The sequence below is a fragment of the Drosophila takahashii genome, unplaced genomic scaffold, assembly GCF_030179915.1.
Source record: "Drosophila takahashii strain IR98-3 E-12201 unplaced genomic scaffold, DtakHiC1v2 scaffold_147, whole genome shotgun sequence".
Lineage (NCBI taxonomy): Eukaryota > Metazoa > Arthropoda > Insecta > Diptera > Drosophilidae > Drosophila > Drosophila takahashii.
Genome location: NW_027221666.1, coordinates 16,423 through 25,239, shown reverse-complemented (window position 1 = coordinate 25,239; position 8,817 = coordinate 16,423). Strand labels below are relative to the sequence as shown.

The 8,817-nt window shown below is 35.3% G+C and overlaps 3 non-coding genes across 3 annotated transcripts; all 3 read left to right on the top strand.

Moving 5' to 3' along the window:
* The first annotated feature begins 1,051 nt into the window (after nt 1–1,051).
* On the top strand, nt 1,052–3,045 carry LOC138914224 (small subunit ribosomal RNA). The gene has a single exon (XR_011420084.1). It is a non-coding gene; the product is annotated as a small subunit ribosomal RNA (ribosomal RNA).
* Nucleotides 3,046–3,666: 621 nt separating this feature from the next.
* Nucleotides 3,667–3,845, top strand: LOC138914223 (5.8S ribosomal RNA). Its single transcript, XR_011420083.1, has one exon. It is a non-coding gene; the product is annotated as a 5.8S ribosomal RNA (ribosomal RNA).
* Nucleotides 3,846–4,243: 398 nt separating this feature from the next.
* On the top strand, nt 4,244–8,185 carry LOC138914221 (large subunit ribosomal RNA). The gene has a single exon (XR_011420082.1). It is a non-coding gene; the product is annotated as a large subunit ribosomal RNA (ribosomal RNA).
* Nucleotides 8,186–8,817: the final 632 nt, after the last annotated feature.

Genomic DNA, 8,817 nt, shown 5'->3' with positions numbered 1-8,817 from the left:
GGGTGGCAAACGGAATTAAATAATTTCGATATTTAGACGTCGTGGCCAAAAACTACTATAGGATGGTCAGTGGTTGTCCACCAATTAATTATTGAACAAACCATATGAATATCATATGCTGTTGTCAATATAATGTATATCAATAATAATAAAAAATAAGGATGGTACAGTAAGTAGTCCATCTACTATTGAACAAAATATATTATAATATATACTTTTGTTATCAATAGAACAACATATATTAAAATCAAAATATTATCCGTATAAATTTGTTTCTTAAATGAAATTAAGACTTGGCTACGCGGTTAATATTATAAACCCATGATAATAAGGTGAAACAGAGGTCAAGTTTCTATTATATATAGAATAACAAATTGTTTCCGACTTTTATCGTTAATCTTTGGTGGCAGGTATATATGATAATTTATATTAAATTATTATATCCCCTGTCGTTTGGGCACAGAGTATCGCTTGCCGGTACAATGTGTTTTACAAAAAGCATTATAATAAAATATAATTGCAATATTAGTGATCAAAATAATTTCATATGCGCTCGGTTTTATATCATATATTACCAGAGAGTTATATGGAAAAGATAAATTTTAAATTTATCATCAAAATGCAAATGATTTAACTCAATATTTATATTGGTTAAACAAAAATTGTACATGTGTGGATACAATAATTATGTATGTTGAACAAAAATGATATTTTAGAATGAAATATGTAGATATAATATAATAAAAACTTATAGAAAGAACAATATATATTGAAAATTGTGTTATAAAAAAGTTGTACTTTTTCTTTAACATCAATTATAAACTTGTTATATTAGTGGCGAAACAAGTAAAAATTAAAGAACGTATACGAATGCCATATAAAAATGGCCGTATTCGAATTAAAATAGAATTATTTCACAAAGCAAAAAAAAATATTGAATTAAAATCAATATTTAAGAAAAACCGAACATATAAAATGGAAATAAAATCTATTATATTTATATTACTAATTTCTATTCAAAAAATATGAATGAAATATGAACGAAAACATTATTCTGGTTGATCCTGCCAGTAGTTATATGCTTGTCTCAAAGATTAAGCCATGCATGTCTAAGTACACACGAATTAAAAGTGAAACCGCAAAAGGCTCATTATATCAGTTATGGTTCCTTAGATCGTTAACAGTTACTTGGATAACTGTGGTAATTCTAGAGCTAATACATGCAATTAAAACATGAACCTTATGGGACATGTGCTTTTATTAGGCTAAAACCAAGCGATCGCAAGATCGTTATATTGGTTGAACTCTAGATAACATGCAGATCGTATGGTCTTGTACCGACGACAGATCTTTCAAATGTCTGCCCTATCAACTTTTGATGGTAGTATCTAGGACTACCATGGTTGCAACGGGTAACGGGGAATCAGGGTTCGATTCCGGAGAGGGAGCCTGAGAAACGGCTACCACATCTAAGGAAGGCAGCAGGCGCGTAAATTACCCACTCCCAGCTCGGGGAGGTAGTGACGAAAAATAACAATACAGGACTCATATCCGAGGCCCTGTAATTGGAATGAGTACACTTTAAATCCTTTAACAAGGACCAATTGGAGGGCAAGTCTGGTGCCAGCAGCCGCGGTAATTCCAGCTCCAATAGCGTATATTAAAGTTGTTGCGGTTAAAACGTTCGTAGTTGAACTTGTGCTTCATACGGGTAGTACAACTTACAATTGTGGTTAGTACTATACCTTTATGTATGTAAGCGTATTACCGGTGGAGTTCTTATATGTGTTTAAATACTTGTATTTTTTCATATGTTCCTCCTATTTAAAAACCTGCATTAGTGCTCTTAAACGAGTGTTATTGTGGGCCGGTACAATTACTTTGAACAAATTAGAGTGCTTAAAGCAGGCTTCAAATGCCTGAATATTCTGTGCATGGGATAATGAAATAAGACCTCTGTTCTGCTTTCATTGGTTTTCAGATCAAGAGGTAATGATTAATAGAAGCAGTTTGGGGGCATTAGTATTACGACGCGAGAGGTGAAATTCTTGGACCGTCGTAAGACTAACTTAAGCGAAAGCATTTGCCAAAGATGTTTTCATTAATCAAGAACGAAAGTTAGAGGTTCGAAGGCGATCAGATACCGCCCTAGTTCTAACCATAAACGATGCCAGCTAGCATTGGGTGTAGCTACTTTTATGGCTCTCTCAGTCGCTTCCCGGGAAACCAAAGCTTTTGGGCTCCGGGGGAAGTATGGTTGCAAAGCTGAAACTTAAAGGAATTGACGGAAGGGCACCACCAGGAGTGGAGCCTGCGGCTTAATTTGACTCAACACGGGAAAACTTACCAGGTCCGAACATAAGTGTGTAAGACAGATTGATAGCTCTTTCTCGAATCTATGGGTGGTGGTGCATGGCCGTTCTTAGTTCGTGGAGTGATTTGTCTGGTTAATTCCGATAACGAACGAGACTCAAATATATTAAATAGATATCTTCAGGATTATGGTGTTGAAGCTTATATAGCCTTCATTCATGGTGGCAGTAAAATGTTTATTGTGTTTGAATGTGTTTATATAAGTGGAGCCGTACCTGTTGGTTTGTCCCATTATAAGGACACTAGCTTCTTAAATGGACAAATTGCGTCTAGCAATAATGAGATTGAGCAATAACAGGTCTGTGATGCCCTTAGATGTCCTGGGCTGCACGCGCGCTACAATGAAAGTATCAACGTGTATTTCCTAGACCGAGAGGTCCGGGTAAACCGCTGAACCACTTTCATGCTTGGGATTGTGAACTGAAACTGTTCACATGAACTTGGAATTCCCAGTAAGTGTGAGTCATTAACTCGCATTGATTACGTCCCTGCCCTTTGTACACACCGCCCGTCGCTACTACCGATTGAATTATTTAGTGAGGTCTCCGGACGTGATCACTGTGACGCCTTGTGTGTTACGGTTGTTTCGCAAAAGTTGACCGAACTTGATTATTTAGAGGAAGTAAAAGTCGTAACAAGGTTTCCGTAGGTGAACCTGCGGAAGGATCATTATTGTATAATATCCTTACCGTTAATAAAAAAATTTGTTAATACAAATTTAATACAAATTACCAATATATATATATATATACATAATAATTATAATAATAATTATACCAAAAATATGATCTTAAAAGTAAAAGATCAAATAAATTTCGAACAAGCAAATCGAAATATTGTAATAATATAATATTATTACAAATAAATTAAATAGAAACAAACATAAAATTCGAACAAGCAAATCGAATTATTAATATAATAAAATATATTTTATATATTTATTATAAACTTTTGTGTGTATATGGACCATAATATACACGCGTTGCGAGATGTATTGGCCAACTAATTTGATGATGATCATACATTGGATAATGCAACAACCTAAAATATACAATGTTGTACCTGGTTTCAGGTTAATGTTTTATATAAATTATCAATATATATTAACAAACAAATGCCATTACAAATAATACTTTGATATATATTGTTTATATAAAACTAAGACATTTCGCAGCATTTATTTTAGGTATATAAATACATTTATTGAAGGAATTGATATATGCCAGTAAAATGGTGTATTTTTAATTTCTTTCAATAAAAACATATTTGACCAAATTTAAAACCATATTATAAAACTCTAAGCGGTGGATCACTCGGCTCATGGGTCGATGAAGAACGCAGCAAACTGTGCGTCATCGTGTGAACTGCAGGACACATGAACATCGACATTTTGAACGCATATCGCAGTCCATGCTGTTATGTACTTTAATTAATTTTATAGTGCTGCTTGGACTACATATGGTTGAGGGTTGTAAGACTATGCTAATTAAGTTGTTTATACAAATTTTATAATAAAATTTTATAAGCATATGGTATATTATTGGATAAAAATAATTTAATTATTTTATTCATAATATTAACAAATATATGAAAAACATTATCTCACAATAGTAATTAAACTTTGAGAAAAACGAAGAGGAATATTTTCTTTTTCAATCAAATAATACTGAGAAATGTCTAGCATAAAATATTATCTAGAATTGTCTCTTATTAATGATTTGAAATATGAAAAACGTTGACAATATTATTATTCTTCGTTAATTCGTTACAAATAAATGCCATTAATATATATATACGTCAGCTTTAAACGAATTTAATAAAATGTTTTATCATTATATATAAAGAATTAATTGCAAATAAAAGTTATATACAACCTCAACTCATATGGGACTACCCCCTGAATTTAAGCATATTAATTAGGGGAGGAAAAGAAACTAACAAGGATTTTCTTAGTAGCGGCGAGCGAAAAGAAATCAGTTCAGCACTAAGTCACTTTGTCTATATGGCAAATGTGAGATGCAGTGTATGGAGCGTCAATATTCTAGTATGAGAAATTAACGATTTAAGTCCTTCTTAAATGAGGCCATTTACCCATAGAGGGTGCCAGGCCCGTATAACGTTAATGATTACTAGATGATGTTTCCAAAGAGTCGTGTTGCTTGATAGTGCAGCACTAAGTGGGTGGTAAACTCCATCTAAAACTAAATATAACCATGAGACCGATAGTAAACAAGTACCGTGAGGGAAAGTTGAAAAGAACTCTGAATAGAGAGTTAAACAGTACGTGAAACTGCTTAGAGGTTAAGCCCGATGAACCTGAATATCCGTTATGGAAAATTCATCATTAAAATTGTAATATTTAAACAATATTATGATAATAGTGTGCATTTTTTCCATATAAGGACATTGTAATCTATTAGCATACCAAATTTATCATAAAATATAACTTATAGTTTATTCAAATTAAATTGCTTGCATTTTAACACAGAATAAATGTTATTAATTTGATAAAGTGCTGATAGATTTATATGAATACAGTGCGTTAATTTTTCGGAATTATATAATGGCATGATTATCATTGATTTTTGTGTTTATTATATGCACTTGTAGGATTAACAATGCGAAAGATTCAGGATACCTTCGGGACCCGTCTTGAAACACGGACCAAGGAGTCTAACATATGTGCAAGTTATTGGGATATAAACCTAATAGCGTAATTAACTTGACTAATAATGGGATTAGTTTTTTAACTATTTATAGCTAATTAACACAATCCCGGGGCGTTCTATATAGTTATGTATAATGATATTTATATTATTTATGCCTCTAACTGGAACGTACCTTGAGCATATATGCTGTGACCCGAAAGATGGTGAACTATACTTGATCAGGTTGAAGTCAGGGGAAACCCTGATGGAAGACCGAAACAGTTCTGACGTGCAAATCGATTGTCAGAATTGAGTATAGGGGCGAAAGACCAATCGAACCATCTAGTAGCTGGTTCCTTCCGAAGTTTCCCTCAGGATAGCTGGTGCATTTTAATATTATATAAAATAATCTTATCTGGTAAAGCGAATGATTAGAGGCCTTAGGGTCGAAACGATCTTAACCTATTCTCAAACTTTAAATGGGTAAGAACCTTAACTTTCTTGATATGAAGTTTAAGGTTATGATATAATGTGCCCAGTGGGCCACTTTTGGTAAGCAGAACTGGCGCTGTGGGATGAACCAAACGTAATGTTACGGTGCCCAAATTAACAACTCATGCAGATACCATGAAAGGCGTTGGTTGCTTAAAACAGCAGGACGGTGATCATGGAAGTCGAAATCCGCTAAGGAGTGTGTAACAACTCACCTGCCGAAGCAACTAGCCCTTAAAATGGATGGCGCTTAAGTTGTATACCTATACATTACCGCTAAAGTAGATGATTTATATTACTTGTGATATAAATTTTGAAACTTTAGTGAGTAGGAAGGTACAATGGTATGCGTAGAAGTGTTTGGCGTAAGCCTGCATGGAGCTGCCATTGGTACAGATCTTGGTGGTAGTAGCAAATAATCGAATGAGACCTTGGAGGACTGAAGTGGAGAAGGGTTTCGTGTGAACAGTGGTTGATCACGAGTTAGTCGGTCCTAAGTTCAAGGCGAAAGCCGAAAATTTTCAAGTAAAACCAAAAACGCAATATATACAAATCAAGCTAATATAATATACTTGAATAATTTTGAACGAAAGGGAATACGGTTCCAATTCCGTAACCTGTTGAGTATCCGTTTGTTATTAAATATGGGCCTCGTGCTCATCCTGGCAACAGGAACGACCATAAAGAAGCCGTCGAGAGATATCGGAAGAGTTTTCTTTTCTGTTTTATAGCCGTACTACCATGGAAGTCTTTCGCAGAGAGATATGGTAGATGGGCTAGAAGATATACTGTTGTGTCGATATTTTCTCCTCGGACCTTGAAAATTTATGGTGGGGACACGCAAACTTCTCAACAGGCCGTACCAATATCCGCAGCTGGTCTCCAAGGTGAAGAGTCTCTAGTCGATAGAATAATGTAGGTAAGGGAAGTCGGCAAATTAGATCCGTAACTTCGGGATAAGGATTGGCTCTGAAGATTGAGATAGTCGGGCTTGATTGGGAAACAATAACATGGTTTATGTGCTCGTTCTGGGTAAATAGAGTTTCTAGCATTTATGTTAGTTACTTGTTCCCCGGATAGTTAGTTACGTAGCCAATTGTGGAACTTTCTTGCTAAAATTTTTAAGAATACTAATTGGGTCAAACCAATTAGTTCTTATTAATTATAACGATTATCAATTAACAATCAATTCAGAACTGGCACGGACTTGGGGAATCCGACTGTCTAATTAAAACAAAGCATTGTGATGGCCCTAGCGGGTGTTGACACAATGTGATTTCTGCTCTGAATGTCAAAGTGAAGAAATTCAAGTAAGCGCGGGTCAACGGCGGGAGTAACTATGACTCTCTTAAGGTAGCCAAATGCCTCGTCATCTAATTAGTGACGCGCATGAATGGATTAACGAGATTCCTACTGTCCCTATCTACTATCTAGCGAAACCACAGCCAAGGGAACGGGCTTGGAATAATTAGCGGGGAAAGAAGACCCTTTTGAGCTTGACTCTAATCTGGCAGTGTAAGGAGACATAAGAGGTGTAGAATAAGTGGGAGATATTAGACTTCGGTTTGGTATCGTCAATGAAATACCACTACTCTTATTGTTTCCTTACTTACTTGATTAAATGGAACGTGTATCATTTCCTAGCCATTATACGGATATATTTATTATATCTTATGGTATTGGGTTTTGATGCAAGCTTCTTGATCAAAGTATCACGAGTTTGTTATATAATCGCAAACAAATTCTTTAATAAAACGGTGCATTTATGTATTTTTGATTTGAAAATTTGGTATAACTCCAATTACTCAGGTATGATCCAATTCAAGGACATTGCCAGGTAGGGAGTTTGACTGGGGCGGTACATCTCTCAAATAATAACGGAGGTGTCCCAAGGCCAGCTCAGTGCGGACAGAAACCACACATAGAGCAAAAGGGCAAATGCTGACTTGATCTCGGTGTTCAGTACACACAGGGACAGCAAAAGCTCGGCCTATCGATCCTTTTGGTTTAAAGAGTTTTTAACAAGAGGTGTCAGAAAAGTTACCATAGGGATAACTGGCTTGTGGCGGCCAAGCGTTCATAGCGACGTCGCTTTTTGATCCTTCGATGTCGGCTCTTCCTATCATTGTGAAGCAAAATTCACCAAGCGTTGGATTGTTCACCCATGCAAGGGAACGTGAGCTGGGTTTAGACCGTCGTGAGACAGGTTAGTTTTACCCTACTAATGACAAAACGTTGTTGCGACAGCATTCCTGCGTAGTACGAGAGGAACCGCAGGTACGGACCAATGGCACAATACTTGTTCGAGCGAACAGTGGTATGACGCTACGTCCGTTGGATTATGCCTGAACGCCTCTAAGGTCGTATCCGTGCTGGACTGCAATGATAAATAAGGGGCAATTTGCATTGTATGGCTTCTAAACCATTTAAAGTTTATAATTTACTTTATAAACGACAATGGATGTGATGCCAATGTAATTTGTAACATAGTAAATTGGGAGGATCTTCGATCACCTGATGCCGCGCTAGTTACATATAAAAGCATTATTTAATACAATGACAAAGCCTAGAATCAATTGTAAACGACTTTTGTAACAGGCAAGGTGTTGTAAGTGGTTGAGCAGCTGCCATACTGCGATCCACTGAAGCTTATCCTTTGCTTGATGATTCGATAATAAACATAAATTTAATTGTGTTTATTTTGTTTGGCTTTTTTAAGTCAGAATATATATATATATAAAATATATATATATAAAATAATAATTATATTTAAATAAATTTTATTTAAATATATTTAACAATGGTAGCCATATGTATCGTCATCCTATTAGTGACGCGTATAAAAATATTCTAAGTCCGAACATGCAAATAAGAGACATATGCAAGTATATGTACTTCTTAAGGTAGCCAACTGAATCGTCATCCTATTAGTGACGTGTATACAAATATTCTAAGTCCGAACATACAAGTAAGAGACATATGCAAGTATATGTACCTCTTAAGGTAGCCAACTGAATCGTCATCCTATTAGTGACGTGTATAAAAATATTCTAAGTCCGAACATACAAGTAAGAGACATATGCAAGTATATGTACCTCTTAAGGTAGCCAACTGAATCGTCATCCTATTAGTGACGTGTATAAAAATATTCTAAGTCCGAACATACAAGTAAGAGACATATGCAAGTATATGTACCTCTTAAGGTAGCCAACTGAATCGTCATCCTATTAGTGACGCGTATAAAAATATTCTAAGTCCGAACATGCAAATAAGAGACATATGCAAGTATATGTACCTCTTAAGG